Below are 19,558 nucleotides of genomic sequence, written 5' to 3' on the forward strand. Positions count from 1 at the left end.
GTAAAGCTCTGGAATCAATGAAGGCCATGTGGCATATATACTCTCAAATTCTAAAATTGATTGATTAAAATATTCTAACTTCAGTACATATACCTAGTTGGACCCTTATCACCAACCACTTTATTTTGACTGGTGATAGTTTTTTTTGTTGCATCTCTCCGATATTGCCTGAATTCAACCTCATAGTCCACTTATTATGTCAACTTGGCTAGACTATAGTCCCCAGTTACTCAAACAATCATTTAGGTGTTGTTGTTGAAGGTATTTTGTAGATGTGATTAACATTTATAATCAATTTTAGGGGAGATTATCCTAGATAATCATGGTGGTCTGTTTTCAATCAGTTGAAAGCCCTCATGAAGAGACCTGAGATTTTTTGGACAAAGAAGAAATTCTGCTTGTGTATAGCAGCTTTAGCTCATGCCTTAGAGTTACCAGCCTGCCCTCCCTAACAGTCTTGTACTGTAGATTTCAGAGTTCCCAGTCAGCCCCAACAAATCCTGTAAATCAGTTTCTTGCAATAAATCCCTTAATATATATCTTCTACTTTTTCCATTTCTCTGTTTGAACCTTGACTAATAACAACCTATAAATGGTCAAGTTTGACCTCCAGCTGCCTTTCTTTCAATAGTTTCGCCAGAACCACCTTTTAGAAATCATTATGAAGAATTACTGAATTGTTACTAAGAGAATTGCAATAGGAACTCCCATCATTTTAATATAAAATATCCACATATTTTCCTTGTATTACACCAGCATGCACTTCCTGTGGCACTGTACCTTACATTGTTTTGCCACAGTCCTCTTTCTGTCTACTGACCAACATGGCCTTAATGTTACCCTCAGCTTGACTAAACTTTAGCCAGGTTTTCTTCCTATCAGCTCCTGACCTCCCTTTCTTAGAACATTTACTTAAACTTGCAATTGTGAATTTTTTGTTTCCTTGAGATATAAATCTTCTCCCAGTCTCTTGCCAGTTTTAGAACCCAGAAATGTCTTTCTTAGGGAGCCATCCCTTTGAAAAGTAATCATTAAGGAAGAGAGAGCCCCTATCTCCAAGTCTTTGTGGGAGGGCAGGAGTCTTAACTTCTATAATCAATTAGCACACATAAATGGCCTAATTATATTCGACAGCCTCCCCATGAACATCCTTCGGTACTTTTTTCACTAGCTCACCCCAGTACTTAAAAACCATCCCACCTTTTGTTTTAAGGAGTAGATTTTAATCTTTCTCCCATATTTCAATAGTGTTGACCTCTATTGCAGTATACCTGAATAAAGTCTTTCTTGTCTGTCTTAACTCCTTTCAGTAGAATTTTTCTTTGACACTACATAGATAAAATTAGAGTGTGCATTTTTCAGTTATTTGATAATTTGGGTAAGTATGAATTCCTTTATATAATATTATGCTATTGACTTTGGCATAAATATTGATGTTTTAACTGTATATCCTACTTATCAAAATATATTTTAGGAATTGTATACAATATTTTATATATATATAAAGTACAAATTGTTATAAGATACCTATTCTAAATTAATGAGGGCCAGAAGTAGTTTATATAATGCTATAACTACTGTGATAATTTAGGCAGATATCGACTTGCTAATTGTCAACATCATTTCCCTCCAGGCTTTTTAGCCCATACTTTCTTTTTCATTTCCCTCTCAATTCCTACCCTGAAAACTAACAACACAAGAAAATAGTGGCTACTAGTATTTTTGTGACTACACACAGACTTTTTGTTGCCATCCCAAACAGAAAACTTGATCGCAAAATTCTAACCCAAGTAGCGTTGCTCTTCAGCTTTTGAAAATAGAACTTAAAGTAGAAATTGTGAAAAGCCATGAAAAGAAGTTCTATTTGAACTTCCTGTATTTGAGAAACTCCTGAAAGAATACCCTGTCTCCTTCTAGCATCCACAGAATATAATCATTTCCCTGAAATCACAAAGCTTTCTAGTATTGATTATTGAGTTAACCAAACCAGTATAATCAGAATTTATATAATCAATATAATTGAAAGAAATATATGTAGAACCCGAGGCCCAAACCTGTATTTTAGAGGCAAAACTTTCCAAACATAAACAGCTTATTTTTTACCATATGCTTACCTTAAATTTTAAGAGCACTGTCTTTTTGAAATAAGGGACTATATGTCAGTTATTGTATTATGGACATTATTTATGTTGGAATTTAACAATAAATTTTAAGAATGACCTGTGTTTAAGATTTTGCATACCTAGGCTGTTATTTTGAATACCTCGTGTAAAAAGAAACTCTAATTAATTTCTTTGTGGGGCAAATATCTTTTGAAACTTTTTTTCTTCATTAAATATTGCATTCTCTTTTTTTTTTTTTTTTTTTTTTTTTNTTTTTAAAGATTTTATTTATTTATTTGACAGAGATAGAGACAGTCAGTGAGAGAGGGGACACAAGCAGGGGGAGTGGGAGAGGAAGAAGCAGGCTCACAGCAGAGGAGCCTGATGTGGGGCTCGATCCCGTAACGCCGGGATCACGCCCTGAGCCGAAGGCAGACGCTTAACCGCTGTGCCACCCAGGCGCCCCAAATATTGCATTCTCAATGAACCATGATTCCAAGAAAGTAAAGTATAACATACTTTATTTATATTCCCCCCAAAGGGAGTTAATATAAATATTCCCCTACATCTAACAATAAAGCATAAAAGTTAAAAAATATATATGTACTGTGTAACAGCATGCTGGCATTCATTCCTAATAAAGAGACATTCAGGTGTTTAAGTTGAAGATGTACTGAAATAAATCCTAAATTTGTTCTGAGTTAAAATGAATTAAAGGATATTATGAGGATCTCTGCTTTTCATTAATTAGAAGTCTGATCTGAAGTGATGTCAAGATACCACTCTCAAATTATCTAATATTATGTTTTCAGGACGTAAATGTAAAAGTGAGTAGGATGATTTTAAAATATTAACCAAAAGTTGGACTATGAAAATGTCTGATTATCTGTCTAAGCATTAATATAAAAACACAGAGATAAAACATATAAAGAAAAATAAAAAGAGATCCCAAATTTTGCTTAGGAAGCAAACACTTACAAACCAGGATAATATTGTGAACAGTCTGTCTTAGTTCAAACTGTTGTAACAAATATACCATAGACTTAGTGGTTTATGAACAAAGGAAACCTATTTCTCACAGTTCTGGATGCTGGATGTCTGAGATTAGGGTGTGGTCAGGTTCTGGTGAGACCCTCTTCCGGATTGCAGACTGCCAACTTCTCATTGTATCCTCACATGGCAAAGTGACTAGAGAGCTCCCTGTAGCTGCCTTTGTAAGGGCCACTAATCCCATTCATGAGGATTCCACCCTCATGACTTTACTTCAAAAAGGCCCTACTTCTTGATACCATTACAATGGGGGTTAGATTTCAACATAAGAATTTTGAGGGGACACAAATATTCAGTTTATTTTACATATGATTCTGGACATAGTATTTTTTGAAGAAAGACTGTAGAGCAAAATTTTCCTTATTTTTTTTATTCTTTAACCCATTGCACTATAACTGTATCTACATAGTAACTGACTTCAACATTTTGGTTTAAGGCCCTTGTGCCAAGTGAAAGTCAGCAATAATAATAAAAAGAAATTCAAAGGGAAGAGAACCATCAGTTAATTTACTTCCCAGTCAGCATATTTGACATTTAGTTTATTCATTTGTTCATTTACACATTTAATAGTATTTTTTGATATTGTACTTGGGTTAGGCATTCATCAGTGATCAAGAGAAACACAAGAAATAGAATTTAAGTAAATAATGGCACCCATAACTATTATAATAATGATTGAATTAAGCACTATGAAGGAAAAGTAGAAGAACTATATTTATAGAGTTATTATTTGCTTTTTCTTAAAGATATTTGATAGGGTGGGTTCTCCTGTCTCTTATGACCATTTTCAGCCAGTAAGGTCGCAGAATAGGTGCTTGGACTATGAGTATGCAGAGGCTGAGTCTCTGGAAACACCTCCTTTGACTTGAGAGGGGAACCAGAGCTTCTGGGGCAGAGGCAGCCTGGGTGGTCTTATGTCACTAGTACAGCTGGGGCAGACGTGCTTCCATCTCTTCCTCATGTAGTCTTCCAGGATTCATGCTCCTGCAGTCTGGATCCTTGCGGGTGATTACAAGAGCAAATAAAAATTCGTAAACTTATAGCAAGGTTAAAGGTTAAGATGGCCTTACACTAAAAATTAACATTAAGAAGGAAATCAAGAACTAGCTAATGTTTAAAGGAAGGAAAATTAAAAGACACAGTAAAAGTATAGAAGAAAAGAAAGTAAACTAGATGAGGTCGAAAAAGATACATGAATGGTAAAATTAGTAGAAAATTAATAAAGATAAAAGATAAAATTTAAAAATTAAGAAAATATAGTTTTAAAATATTTTAATAAAACATGGATAACATTTACATATATGGTGATATTTTAATATTAGAAAGCCTTCGTTAATATGAAGTCTAAAAGTACTATACCACTAAGTAAAGCAAAGGCCCATAATATTAAAAGCTAAAAGAAAAATGGAAAAATAAGAACAGACTACATAGAAGTTATAAATATAGATAAAAGTGTATCTGTGGTAGACTTAGGGTGTTGGGGAAGAGGGAAGCTGCAGAAGTGGGGCATCTCACAAGGCAGTGGATGAATCCAGAGCATTTGTTTGTTTTCCTGGGCGAAGACACAGGGACCACAAACAGCCCTTAGTTCCTGTGCCTTCCAGAACATTCCCAGAAGATCTTGCCCTTTGGTGTCTATCCAGAGAAAGATTTGTGATGCTACAATCATTTGGTGCTGTGCTGACAGGGTCCTGCAATAGCTGGAAGACATAGCCAAATTATTTCCATTTGTATGTAAATGTAATGCATCCATAATGAGAACTAAGTCCCAAATGCCTAGCATTTTACCTAATGTTATAGATGGTATGCCACATTATAAGAGGAGATTTATAAACATGCAGAAAATAAAAGAGCATTTGTACTACAGGAAGAATCTTTAAAGTATTTGAGCAGTTGTCTTCCTGTAATTCCTAAGTTGATGAACGCTATTATCAGTGAGTTTACATGTGATCTCCTGAGTTTGATATTGTTCTGTATTTATTAGTTCCTTCAAAGACATTCAAAAGTTTTTCCAAAGTGCTTAATTTCAAAATGTTAAGAAGCAAATTCCTGACACGCTGACAGCAGTGTCAATACTAATGAAATGTTTTTGTTGATTCTTGCCAAAATGCTTAGGAAATTCTTCGTCTTCCTTTTAATGCCAGAAAATGCAGTTTTTCAGGGCCTTATCAGGCTCATACAAGGCAAACGTACTTTCTAGAGTACTGAGAGAACTGTATTACCAGTGGGAGGAAACATACGGGTTGCCAGGTGTCTTAGGGTGGATTCCTGCATCAAGCTTGGAGATGGAGACCTGTGTACAGGAGGTTTACTGGGAAGGGCCCAGGGAATAGCACCTGTCACAGATGGAGGGAAGCCATGGGCAGAGGGAATGACCAGGACTGTGATGCAGCTGTGACAAAGGTCTCAGCATATCTTGCAGGGAGCTGTGAGTCAGGAGGCCCTTCTGAGCAACCCATGGGGAAAAGTTTCGGTCTAGCCCCATGTAGACAGCACTGACTAACATGTGAATGCATTGCAGTCAGCTTTACCACTTTCAGTAACAGAAGATACCCAAAGGGACAGTTTTCTCACTAGTTGTTTAAACAATTTTTAAAAGGCCCTTATTTGCCAATATAATGCTAAGTGCTAGAAATCTGTTATGGCATTTCAAGTTCTGTTCTGATCTCATTCAATTCTGGTAAAACAAATTTTGAGTTGAAAAGCATTGATTTCTGTATCTAGTGATACTTTTTTAAAAAGTTCTTGAAACTGGGCTGGTATATCAACAGAGAGATTCTATTTCTTCTCTCTTCCTTGGCATCGTTGTCTGTACACAGTGAGAGAATAGTGAGACTGTCTTTGGATTATCTGTGCTTTTCTATCTAATCTTCTTTGAGATACTTTTTTAATAGAAAAAATGGGAGGAAAGGTGCAAAAAATGAAAATTTCTTGAGATATTTAAAAGATTTATAGCTCTTTTCTCTTTAAATGTAGTTTTCAGTAAATATTTTTTCCTGTTTTTATGTATAAGTATATATAATATAAGCCATGCAAGTTTAAAATAAGTAACTTGATATCATACCAATTCCAGAGTTCATATTATAAGTTGGTTTTAAATTTCAAAATGTTTATATGATATTTTATAGCTTAGAAGCAGTTTTGTCCTTACAGTATTTTCAATTTACTAATTAATTAGATGAATAATGACTAAGTGTCAGCTATGATGCTAGGCCCGGGGAGTAAGACTCTATCTTCAAAAATCCCGTAGGATAGTGGTACAATGGACAAGAGAGGGACATTTACAATATGGTATGGCAAGTGCTTGAGTACATTTATTCCTAAAATTTCTTTGTATTACGAGTAGTATTTGAAGGTGGAAAGAAAATAAATGTAACTTAGGAAAAAGACTAGCTATTTTTGTTTGTTTCTAATCTTGATTCTCCTACCAGTTAGTACAATAAACTTGTGTCCCTTAAAAGGATCTCTCATGGGTAAGGTGGAGATAACCACAATCAAATATCATTAGATAGCGTATACAACAAATTTTAAATTATAAACATTAGTATGGATGAGTTGATATTAATGTCTTAGGTAAAACCTTTGAAAAATGTAGTGGGAATTTAAATATTTATAGACCATAAAAAACAAACATAATGCAAATTGGATATATGTTTATACAAATAAATTACAAAAATGGTATTGTATAACAGTTCGTCAACAGTGAGTTATAATTAATTGCAGTTTAAAGTACTCAACAAAATCTTGAAATCTATCAACAATCCTCAAGCCTGCTGAGTGCTTCTGAAATCTCCAGCAGTTTTACTTAAACAAAATAGAAGGTTAAAGATGAAAGAGTATGTCTCCAAGAGTCAAGGTTAACTAAGAATGTAACCTGAGTCTATTCTAGGTCACACTGCTTGTACTGTTGTTCTCTGTATGATAAAGAAGTGCTAGGTATTTTCTAATCTTTCAGTGTTGTCAAAGATGGCATAAGGTGGCTGTTCACTTCTGGGCTGAGAATATATAAGAAGGTAATCTACTTCCTCCTTGGCTTAGCAAAACCTTTCTTTCTAAGGTGTAGATCCGTCAGCTCCCCATGATTCTGGACCTTCTTGCCTTCTCATTTTGACTTGCTCCTCTGAGCTTGTGCTGATTATTACTGGGTTTGTAACCCTTTAAGAGGAGTCTCAGATTTTTGGTCCTACATGTGAGTCTCCCAAACATCAGCTATGAAGTGCTACTTTCCTTTTAAATAGGAAACCGGCATCACACCATTTTGCTAAACCCACTCTCATGCTCCATTTGGGAAGAGGGAACCTAGTGGGATAAACCAGTTAGTTTATATTAGAGACTAACCAGTAGTAATGGTAATACTACAAGTTATAGACAGCTAAGCCATTTTACACATGTTACTTCATTTAATGCTCAGAATAACTCTCTGAGATGGGTACTACCACAAAAATTACACTACTATGAAATTCTGACTTTACAGATAATGAAACTGAGATGTGTAGAGGTTAAACATCATGCTATCAACAATTTTAGGAAAATGATTATACATTTTTATATAAAGAATTTAATAAACAATGTACAGTCTAAAGTTTCACCAGTATACAAAAATGGAAGATTTACTGAAATGCCTGATTAAAAGAAGAATATATACCTTTATTAATATGATTTTGTTTTTATATCAAGACTGGGGAAGTAACTTTAGAGAATCCCACTTTAGGTAAGAAGAGAGAGAATGGGAAACTTTGTGGTTGGAGTTTATAATCAATCTGAAAACCATAAAAGGAGAAAAAAATATGCCAGCCTTTTCAAAGAAGCTTGTTGAAGCTTCTTCAGCATAGAACTTGATGCTGATGAGAGCCTTTTTACTATATGAACATTTGTTGAAAATCAATACCCCAGGTCACAAATCCTGTCAGTAAATTCCCGTAGTGCAGCAAAGACCACATAGAAGTGCCAGCTAGTCCAGATGTCATTCCTAAATTCATTTTCTCAAACAGGGAAATGCTTGAGGATTTAAAATTGGAACATAATCTTCAGATAAGCAATCATGAATTGGCAGAATTAGAGATTCTGAGAGAAGGCCTAAAAAAATCCTGAAAAATAAAATGAGTGTTTAGAAAGCTGATTTTGGCAAACATGTGAAATTATAGGGCAGACTGTCAATCCATTTTTTAAAACATTTTGCAAAGTTATAGTCACAGATGTTTTTCATCCCAGGCTCAGACATGAGCAATGCCCAGAGTCAGTTCTACCAGGGCAGGGAGTACATCATGAGCGTGAGATTCTTGACCGGAATTAAGATAGACCATATTCATGATACCTGGGGTGACCCTGGTATATCCTGTGCCCAGCATCACAGTTTTCCTGTACTGCTGCTGCCTTTATTAGAGTACTTTCCAAGGTTTCCAGCTAGGATGAGAGCTTTTCGTTTTTAGCTATTGTCTTAACACACTTCTTGATGCTTGCCACTGAAATGAAATCTATTTCTAGTACTTTCTGTAGTTGGCTGAGAACTTGTTCAGAAATAATTTGTTTTTCACAATTGGGGTAACTACATTTACCCAATTTTGAATATTGTTTATTGCTTTGTATCTCTAGCCTCAGACCCAGATAATATCCTGCACATGTTGTTAGAAGTAAGTTGGAATATGTCGTGACTTTTTGCATACCTGGGACGAGGGCCCAGCTTTATGCTATTCATTTATTCTCAGAACAAGTCAGTCCTTTCAGTCTGCTTGGCAGAGTTCCCAGCATATCTCATGGGCTTGTTCACATTATTACGTGGTTCTCATGAGAAAGTATTACATTAGGGTAAAAAATTCCAAGAAAATAAGGAAAACAAAATAAAGGATGTTAGAAAAATCTAATATTATACCTCATGGTATAGAAAGGTGATTTAAAAAAAGAATTCAGAAAAAAGTAAATGTAATAGGAGCTAGGCTTGATGTTCAGTGAGGAATATAAAGTATAAAATTGTAGAGTTTAAATACCTGAGTGAGAAAAAAGTTGCAACGTATGGAGAGAAAGCAGGAGTTTTTGAACTTCCAGAAATAAAAAATGGATAATAGAATTATAAAACAAATGGAATCTTAGTGATTATTAAGTAAAATTCATTATATAATACAGGGATTCCTTCTATAACATTGCTGAAACTGATCATCCACACACAAATTGGACTTCTGTGGCTCCGGGGAACTTATTATTTTAAGTAGGCCACTCCATAAAGAAAAATAATAAGGGAATATATATTCTTTTTAATAAGTGAAGAAGAGACAATAATAATGCACTAAAGATTTTTAATGCTTAAAAAGACTAATATTTTTAGCAGGAAGAGCTGAAATCTTTAGTCCAGACTAGACCAGACATAGCTCTGGGCCTCAGGGCAAACATGCTACAACAGGGAAGAAAGTGTAAATACGTCCTAATTACATTAGTTCCATTCAAATATTCATATCTGGATCTTCTATGTCTAAGGTTACTTAAGAAAGTACTTTAAATCACTCCAGGGACACAATTCCTTTTTTGAAAGTGAATAATGGCAAATGCCTAAGATGTGAAAGGACCATATTTCTTTCACCATAAAAAAGATAACTTAATATTTTCATATATATATATGAATATTTTATGTATGTTAATACACACACACACACACACACACAATCATTAACTGAAAAGACCAGTTAGTAAATACCCAGATGGAAGAAGCAGACTATGGAATTTACAGATAGCATTGGAAACATGTGTTTTCCCATGCTACTCTGAGAATCACAGACTAGAGAGAGTATCACAGAATCACGGAATAATCAGGCATTAGAACTAGAAGGGGCCATGGAGATGTATTCTTCCTTTAAATGGACCTACATACCATTTCATTCTCAGAATCTTTTTTTCCAACATTTTGCCTGAAAATCTACTCTGCTAAAAAAGATGGGAACCTGTCCATCTCCCACTTCCTGCCCTCCCTTCATTCCCTCTGCCCTTCTTTCCCTTTTTGCCTTCCTCCCTCCATAGCAGCCCCTGAGGCACCTTCAGTGAACCAAATGACTATATCAGCCAAAATGTCAAACAAGTCATCCTCTCTTAAAGGACAGCAGTTATAAACTGGGACACATGACCATAAAAATAATTTGAATCACTCTCATAGAGCTCTAAGAGGGGAAAACAAGACTGAGTTGTATCACTGAATTAGCTCACCAGGAATGATGATTTAAACAAATCAAAAAAGTTTAACTCATAAGGGCTCTAGCACACAAGGACACCAAGACCCTAACTTTGTTTATTTTTTAAAGGCCCTCTCACAAAGGAATATGCATTTTGGGGGACAAAGCTTATCAAGGATCAAATTACCATCCTTGAAACATAATGAGATATGTTGGAATCTTCCTTAATTTGTGAACTTGATCAGTTTGATCAAACTAAAAGGGTTCCATCTTATTTGATTTTAGGCAAAAAATTTATTGAAGACCAGGTAGAGATCCTTAAATTAAAACAGATGAGGCAAACGTATTTCACATATTCTTGACCAATGGGAAATGTGTTATGGATGGTTTCTGTACCACTGAGGAAGATCTAAATGTGTTCACAGTTTTGGGTTTTCATGATTTTTCATGATTAGTAGGTGGGTCATTAGCTACAAGGCAGTTAGTACCTAGCCCATACACCTTCGGTTTAACTTTGAATGAAGGATTATGACTTTTCAGAGACTACTACATTCATTTGATCCAGTTGATAGGAGGAATCGAGGGAGTAAAATATGATAGAAAATCTTTCAGAAAATTTAAAGGGTGAGGAGCTCTTTAACGTTGGAATATGTCAATTCTTGGTTCTCATAAGTCACGATAGAAATGGGGCCATTATTCATAAGCAGGGTATTGCAAAACTGTGTGTGCCCCTTCCCAGAAGAATGAATTACATTGCTGTAAGAGAGGGGAAACCATAATGCCTGCCAGATTCCTAGAAGAAATCCTTTTTTACTCAGGAATTATGCTTACTTGATAGTTAACATTTTTGTCAAGGAATAGAGAGGAAATTACCTCTTAATGTTCTAAATGAGGTAAGAGACTTAGCTATCACCTCAGGTCTACTATTTCTGTCTTGATAAGGTAGTAAAAAAGGGTCATTTGACCCTCTCCCCCTAATGTGGTTGCTTAGTTGTGTTCATGGAGTTTAACGACCAGCTTTAGGCAGACTCTGCTGTGAATGCCCCTTTATTCAGAGGAGCTATGCCAGCCCTGGTTTCCTGGATATTTGAGTGTTGAAAGAAACCCTACCCTTGGCAGAGGGCTTAAAGCAGTGCTTAATTGCTTAGTACAGTCTTGAATAATGGATAGCGAACACCTAAGGACTGTTTATTTGTCAGAGGCCGTGACTTTATAAGCATTAACTTGTGTAATTCTAATTTCAACAGATTTCTGACCCTTGATGTCCTAAAACCACTATTATGATTAAGCAAATTAAAGTGTCTGATTCCAAAAGAAAGTTGTAAAATAGATAGGTTTTACACTTCTAGTGAATTATAATAACAAATATTCATTAAATGAGTTAATAATATTCATGGTTAGTAGAGTACAAAGAAGAAATGATTTACATGTAAGAGATCACAAGAATCTAAATATGTATATATTTAACAGAAAAAATTGAATGAAGATAGAAAAGTTGAGAATGAAACATATAAAATATTCTACAAAGCCAAGATATTCACAAAATCAAACATACATAGGAATTGCTGGGCAATGATCAGTTGACGATATTTGTAAGGAAAATATTCTTAGATAAAGAAATCTTGTGAGCTTCATGGAGTTTTGATAAAAGGTCAGAGATAATAAAACTTGTTGGGGGTATTGCATTGACACCACTATAGTGTTTTCTTCTGCTTCCTCATGACCAGATTGCCTACTCTGGATTATAGTAACTGTTTATAAAGAAGGGTATGTCTGTGTGTGTGTGTGTGTGTGTGTGTGTGTGTGTGAGAGAGAGAGAGAGAGAGAGGAAGAATATATCTCTGAATGAAACTAGGTGATTAATGCATCTTTTGAACATTTGTATTCCATGTCTACTCATATTTTGTTCTGATGCATTTGTAGAAATAAATTAACTCTTTAACTGATTAATTTAGATGGGAAATTGGAAAATATCTTTCTTTTCCCCTTTTCTGTAACTCTGCATCTAATTGGTTATTAGAATATGTTGAGCTTCTTTTATATCTATCTGCTCCTCTCCTCAGTTGCTGACCCTGCCCTAACTTCGGTGCTTATAAATATTACTAGGTAATGCAATAGCTTACTCCTAATTGGGTCTTTTGACTACTGTCTATTTTGCCAATCATCTGTTTTTCACATTGCCCCCAAGTTCTTCTGAAAAGAGAGATCTGATCCAATTGCCCCTTGAAAAATAAACAATTTAGATGTCTCCCCGTGGTTGACAGAATAAAGTTTAGCATTCTATTTTTCAACTATGAGTTCTTCTAGGATGCATATCTTGACATCATGTTTGGTACAAAGGTTCCACGCTCTTAAAAATTTTTGTTTTTTGCCTGTCATAAAATTTTATCAAAATGTGTTGGAAATCTTGATTTAATTATTGACCTTCTATGCTTACACAGTCAGTCTTGATTTCAATTGTATTGCTATTCCCAATAGTCACTGCTCTATGTAAGGTGCTAATTAAATATGAAAATTGGGTGCCAGAACAATCTGACCTTAATTCAGTTTAGTTTTATACTTCATGCCCTTCTGTGGACATTCCAGTACATCTGTTCTTCAACCCTTTCAAAATCTCTTGGCTTTTCCTCTTGGTATCATCTCCATGTAGGACCACCTTCCCACACACAGCAAAATCTTATCTTCCTGCAAGGCAGACCTCTAATTCCACACTGTTTTTGAAGCTTTCTCTGATCTCATTCTCAAGCTTTCCCTGACCCTCATGAGAAGGACTCATTTCTTTCTTTGGAATCCAACTGCATGTTCTTTTGGGCCTCTTCTATGGCACTGAACTTTTTCTGCTTGAGAATGTAGTTAGCTTTTAAATTCCCATTTCCTCTACCTCTTTGAAAGTTTCTTGAAGACCCAGGTGATGCCTAACTCATCTTAATTGCCTCCATGGTATAGATAAAAAACACTAACTTCATGAAGAAAATGATTATTTAGTATTTATTAAGTGGAGGTTTGATAGATCAATATTTCCCTATGAATATTCTTTGGAACTCTATTTCTGCAGGATGTCAGCAGTTATTATATTAAATGGAGTTCTTTGGGCAAAGATGTTTGAAAAATACTGGGCTAAACAGAGTAAAATACGTTTTTTTAAAAAATGAGATGCTTATCAGAGCCTTAAATGCTGAGATTCTCTACGGGGCAGGTATCGTATCTAGTGTTTACAGACTTACCTGGCCACAGAACCTTTTATTCACAGACTGATATGCAACATATAATCCACTGAGAACTAGCTGGCTTCTGTCTTAGAGTTAGAACAGTTCCAAATTCCAAACTATGTAGCCTGGGAGTTAACTTGCTTAGGGATTAAATCTTTAACAGAGTTTGGCACATGAAAATGAAGTCATTGACTTCTTCTTTTTTTTTTTTTTTTTGGCTTTGTCATGATGTTTTTTTTTTTTTAAAGATTTTATTTTTATTTATTTGACAGAGATAGAGACAGCCAGCGAGAGAGGGAACAGAAGCAGGGGGAGTGGGAGAGGAAGAAGCAGGCTCATAGCAGAGGAGCCCGATGTGGGGCTCGATCCCATAACGCCAGGATCACGCCCTGAGCCGAAGGCAGACGCTTAACTGCTGTGCCACCCAGGCGCCCCATGATGTATTTTTTTATAATAATATTTTTTTATTACATTTGGTTAGTCACCAGACAGTACATCCCCAGTTTTCGATGTAAAGTTCCATGATTCCTTACTTGCGTATAACACCCAGTGCACCATGCAATATGTGCCCTCCTTACTACCCATCACCAGCGTGTCCCATTCCCCCTGCCCCCCTGAAGCCCTCAGTTTGTTTCCCAGAGTCCATAGTATCTCATGGTTCATTCATCCTTCTGTTTACCCCCCTTTCTTCTTCCCTTTCTTCTCCTACCAATCTTCCTACTTCTTATGTTCCATAAATGAGTGAAACCATATGATAATTGTCTTTCTCTGCGTGACGTATTTCACTTAGCATTATCTTCTCCAGTCCCGTCCATGTTGCAGCAAATGTTGAGAAATCATTCTTTTTGATGGCTGAGTAATATTCCATTGTGTATATGGACCACATCGTCTAATCCAGTCATCTGTTGGAGGGCATCTTGGCTCCTTCCACGATTTAGCTATTGTGGACAGTGCTGCTATGAACATTGGGGTGCATATGTCCCTTCTCTTCACTACGTCTGTATCTTTGGGGTAAATACCCAGTAGTGCAATGGCTGGGTCCTAGGGTAGCTCAATTTTTAACTTTTTAAGGGACCTCCACACTGTTTTCCAAAGTGGCTGTACCAACTTGCATTCCCACCAACAATGTAGGAGGGATCCCCTTTCTCCACATCCTCTCCAACATTTGTTGTTTCCTGCCTTGTCAATTTTTGCCATTCTAACTGGTGAAAGGTGGTATCTCAGTGTGGTTTTGATTTGAATTTCCCTGATGGCTAATGATGTTGAACATTTTTTCATGTGTCTGTTAGCCATTTGTATGTCTTCATTGGAAAAGTGTCTGTTCATATCTTCTGCCCATTTTTTGATTTGTTTATTTGTTTCTTGTGTATTGAGTTTGAGAAGTTCTTTGTAGATCTTGGATACCCGTCTTTTATCTGTAGTGTCATTTGCAAATATCTGCTCCCATTCTGTGGGCTGCCTCTTAGTTTTTTTGACTGTTTCCTTGGCTGTGCAGAAGCTTTTTATCTTTATGAAGTCCCACAAGTTCATTTAATCTTTTGTTTCTCTTGCCTTTGGAGATGTGTCATGAAAAAAGTTGCTGTGGCTGATGTCGTAGAGGTTGCTGCCTATGTTCTCCTCTAGGATTTTGTTGGATTCCTGTCTCACATCAAGGTCTTTTGTCCATCTGGAGTTTATCTTTGTGTATGGTGTGAGAGAGTGGTCAAATTTCATTCTTTTGCATATAGCTGTCTAATTATCCCAGCACCATTTATTGAAGAGACTGTCTTTTTTCCACTGGATGCTTTTTCCTGCTTTGTCAAAGATTAGTTGCCCAAAGAGCTGAGGGTCCATTTCTGGGTTCTCTATTCTGTTGCATTGGTCAATGTGTCTGTTTTTGTGCCAGTACCGTGCTGTCTTTGTGATCACAGCTTTGTAGTACAGCTTGAAACCCGGCAATGTGATGCCCCTAGCTGTTTTTCCTTTTCAACAATTCCTTGGCGATTTGGGGCCTTTCCTGGTTCCACACAAATTTAAAGGCTGTTTGTTCCAGCTCTTTGAAAAATGTCATTGGTATTTTGATTGGGATAGCATTGAAAGTGTAGATTGCTCTGGGTAGCGTAGACATTTTAACTATGTTAATTCTTCCAATCCATGAGCATGGAGTATTTTTCCATCTTTTTGTGTCTTCTTCAATGTCTTTCAAGAGTGATTTGTAGTTTCTAGAATATAGATCCTTTATGTCTCTGGTTAAGTTAATTCTGAGATAACGTATGATTTTTGGTGCTATTGTAAATGGAATGGATTCCCTACTTTCTCTTTCTTCAGTCTCATTGTTTGTGTATAGAAATGCAACTGATTTCTGAGCATTGATTTTGTGTCCTGCCACATTACTGAATTGCTCTATAACTTCTAGTAGTTTGGGGGTGGATTCTTTGGGTTTTCCATATAGAGTATCATGTCATCTACGAAGAAAGACAGTTTGACTTCTTTGCTGACTTGGATGCCTTTTATCCCTTTTTGTTGCCTGATTGCTGTTGCAAGGACTTTCTAGTACTATGTTGAGTAATAATGGTGAGAGTGGGCATCCTTGTCGTGTTCCTGACCTTAAGGGAAAGGCTTCCAGCTTTTCCCCATTGAGAATGGTATTTGCTGTAGGCTTTTGAAGTCTTTGACTTCTAAGCTGGAAGATGCATCTCAGGAACCTCATCAGGACAAGGACCGTTAGAAGATTTTTTTTAAACATTCCAAATGCCTAAATTACAGTTAATTGTTATCCAATGTGTCAATATTATATAATTTATCCTCATGTATAGGATTTGATATGGAAATTTTCATAATTCTTACTTGATGTCTCCTAACTTATCCACTTTAGTTTATATATACATGTTAATATATATGTAATATATAATGTATATATGCATATTTTCTATAGCATATGAGGATCCTGAACAATTTTATAGATGCACATTTAATGTAGTCTTTAGACAAAAAGGATTGAACTTATTGTTCAGAGTCAAAATGAAAGAGGGCTTAATAAGAAGCTTTTTAAAAAAAATTGTGTTTATTTGAAAGAGAGAGAGTTTGTGCACACACATGAGTGGGGGGGGGCAGAAGGAGAGGGAGAAGCAGACTCCTCGCTGAGCAGGGAGCCTGATGCGGGGCTCTGTCTCAGGACTCTGGGATCATGACCTCAGCCAAAGGCAGATACTTAACCGACTGAGCCACCCAGGCGCCCCAATAAGAAGCTTTTAAGAAAGGGATTAGTCCTGCTCTGGTTTCAAAATCCTCATCAGTGTTATGCATTTTGACCTCCCCTGACAGATCACATATAATACCGCTAATTTCTTCACATTTAATGTATACCAGTTTTCACTGGTAATCTGCTCTTGGACATAATGGAAGAAGTTGTCTTGGGAAAATATGCCTCAATTTCTGTCTTTCTAAGAGCTGAACCGTATCCTTTGTATTTTCCTTTGAGTATTGTGCTGTGTACCCAGCAGGTACTTCAAAGACATTGTTAGGCTGACTTGCATGTAAGTCAGCACCTTCATTAGGTTTTACGTGAAAGCACAGCTTGATGACAAGGTAGGGTGGAGTACAGGGGTGGTGGTGGGCAGAAGCATCAGCCCCCTGGAGACTGGGAATAGAATTAAATGACCTTGATGAGCAAGAAACAAATATAAGAATTTTCACTAGTACACTCAAAGAACAAAAACCAGATTATAAAATGTAAAATGAATAATGAGGAGCTAGATCGAGTACCTCTGAAAAACCTGTAAAAGTCATAATGAATTAGATAAGCCACCATGAGTTAGCAACATAGCACCTTTTAAAAAAACAGGGTGTTTTCCTCAAGATATGTTAAAAAGGAGTATAGTAGGCAACATTTATGCTTGAAGTCTATCTCATGTTAAATGAAGTAATTTTATGAGATAACTTGGAAAATATGTCATGAGCTAAAGAAATATGAAATACCATTGATATTTCAATTTTGTGAATCTTCCCTGAAGGATTCCTGGAAGTATTATGCCCATTAAGTCTCTTCATAAGTAATGGCAGTATCTGCAAGCCGAGATCTCAAATTCTGAAATATAATATTGGTTATAATGCAAACGAAGTATCCCTGGTGTTTTTAACCATAACAACATGACAATCACTGTACTGGGGAGATATTCCCATGTGAAAAAGAGAGACTTCATTCTTGTCCTTGTAATACCAGTAGTGTGTTAAGGGTAGTATTCCCATACTGTCAACCTGTATGTAGCTCTGTTGCTGAAATTCATGTGATTTTAGTTACACATGCTATGGGATTTCAAAGATTTGTAACAATTACAAAAGCCCACATACCTATTTTGGAAAATTTATATTGAGTATTAAATATGCAATAAAAAGATTCATTCTCTGATTAACTCATTAAAGCTATTGTTTAACATAGGTGAGGATTTTAAATAAATTATGTAACTGGAGAAAAATACCATAAACACAGTTTTACTGTAGTTTTATAGTATTATGTAAAGGGGCTCAGGTTGTCATCAAATGGGTTTCATTAGTGGGGAATGTATATCAAATTCTGAAGCTAAAAAAGCAAAAATTCTGTTTTATACAAGGCAGCCAAAAATGTATAGAGTTTTTGGGCAATATTATTATTGTTATTTTTTTTTTTAAGAATTTATTCATTCACTCGACAGAGATCGAGACAGCCAGCGAGAGAGGGAACACAACAAGCAGGGGGAGTGGGAGAGGAAGAAGCAGGCTCAGAGCAGAAGAGCCTGATGTGGGGCTCGATCCCATAATGCCGGGATCACGCCCTGAGCCGAAGGCAGACGCTTAACCGCTGTGCCACCCAGGTGCCCCAATTTTGGGCAATATTATTGATACAGTGATGAAAAATATTTCAGCTTTCTTCCTTATAAAAAGAGAATATGCATTTTCAAATTGTACCTTGTAAAAACAAATCACCATGCCATAAGAAACCCAAACAGCCCAGTAGAGATTCCCACATCAAGAGAAATTAGAGTTCTCAGTCCTCAGGTCCAGCTGAGCTCTCTGTTACCAGCCACTTTAATTTATCTGCCACAGGGGTAAGCGATCTTAAAAGAGTATCTTCCACACCCAGTTGAGCTGCCTTCTGCCGGTTAGGTTCTCTGGAAGCAAATACCGAGATGGAGTTAATGATGCAGGTGGTTAGTAGCTTCAGCACATTTGTAAGTGGGGGGTTTGGGCAGAGGAAGAATCTAAACTGCAGTAAAGGTCTGACAAAGCCTTTGCCAATGAAGTGTGAAGCTCTTACAGTGAGTTTTGCCCATCAGATTTGTTCAGGATAGAACTAAAATGGCTGGACCTTTATGTCCCTGTCTTCCTCAGTCATCAGGTGTGAGCTGTTCTGGAAAGGATGTAACCTCAGATGAAGTAGCTTTCTATACCTGAGGTGGACTCTGAAGGAGCTGACAGCTGGAGGTGTCTGCTGACTGCATAAACCATAACTGGGTAGCAAATCCTTCTTTGAAAACTGGATCCTGGTAGTGTGTCTCCTTAGCTGTCTCACTGCCCCCCATGTGGAGCAGATATGAGTTGTCCTGGGGTGGTTTGTTATATAGCAGTATTAACTATAGTACATCCATAAAAAAAATCCAATTAAATTAAGTTACAAAATGAAAAAGATAGCAAAGCCTATTATTTAATTTAGGTATTTATTTATTTGATCTCTGTATGGGTAAGGATTATGTAGGTGTTTATTTGGTCTCTGTATATAATGGAAGGAATCAAAAAGAGAAAATGTCAAGGGATAAAAAAAACTCTTTAATGTCAAGCTGTCATAAAATTGAAGTTTGAACAATAAATGGGACATTTGTAACAAAAAATAGACAAAAGAATTTCTAACCTTTAATATATGATATATTCACATAAATAGATAAGAGATTCTGAGTATAGCAATGTGTCAGAAAAGATATACATACATATAATGAACGTATAAAAATATTCCATCTCATGAATAAATATGTGTAAATTAAAACTGTAAGAAATACCATTTTAACTTTTAAAAATATTAAAAGAAACTGGT

Source organism: Ailuropoda melanoleuca, chromosome 1 (assembly GCF_002007445.2).
Source record: "Ailuropoda melanoleuca isolate Jingjing chromosome 1, ASM200744v2, whole genome shotgun sequence".
Classification (NCBI taxonomy): Eukaryota; Metazoa; Chordata; class Mammalia; order Carnivora; family Ursidae; genus Ailuropoda; species Ailuropoda melanoleuca.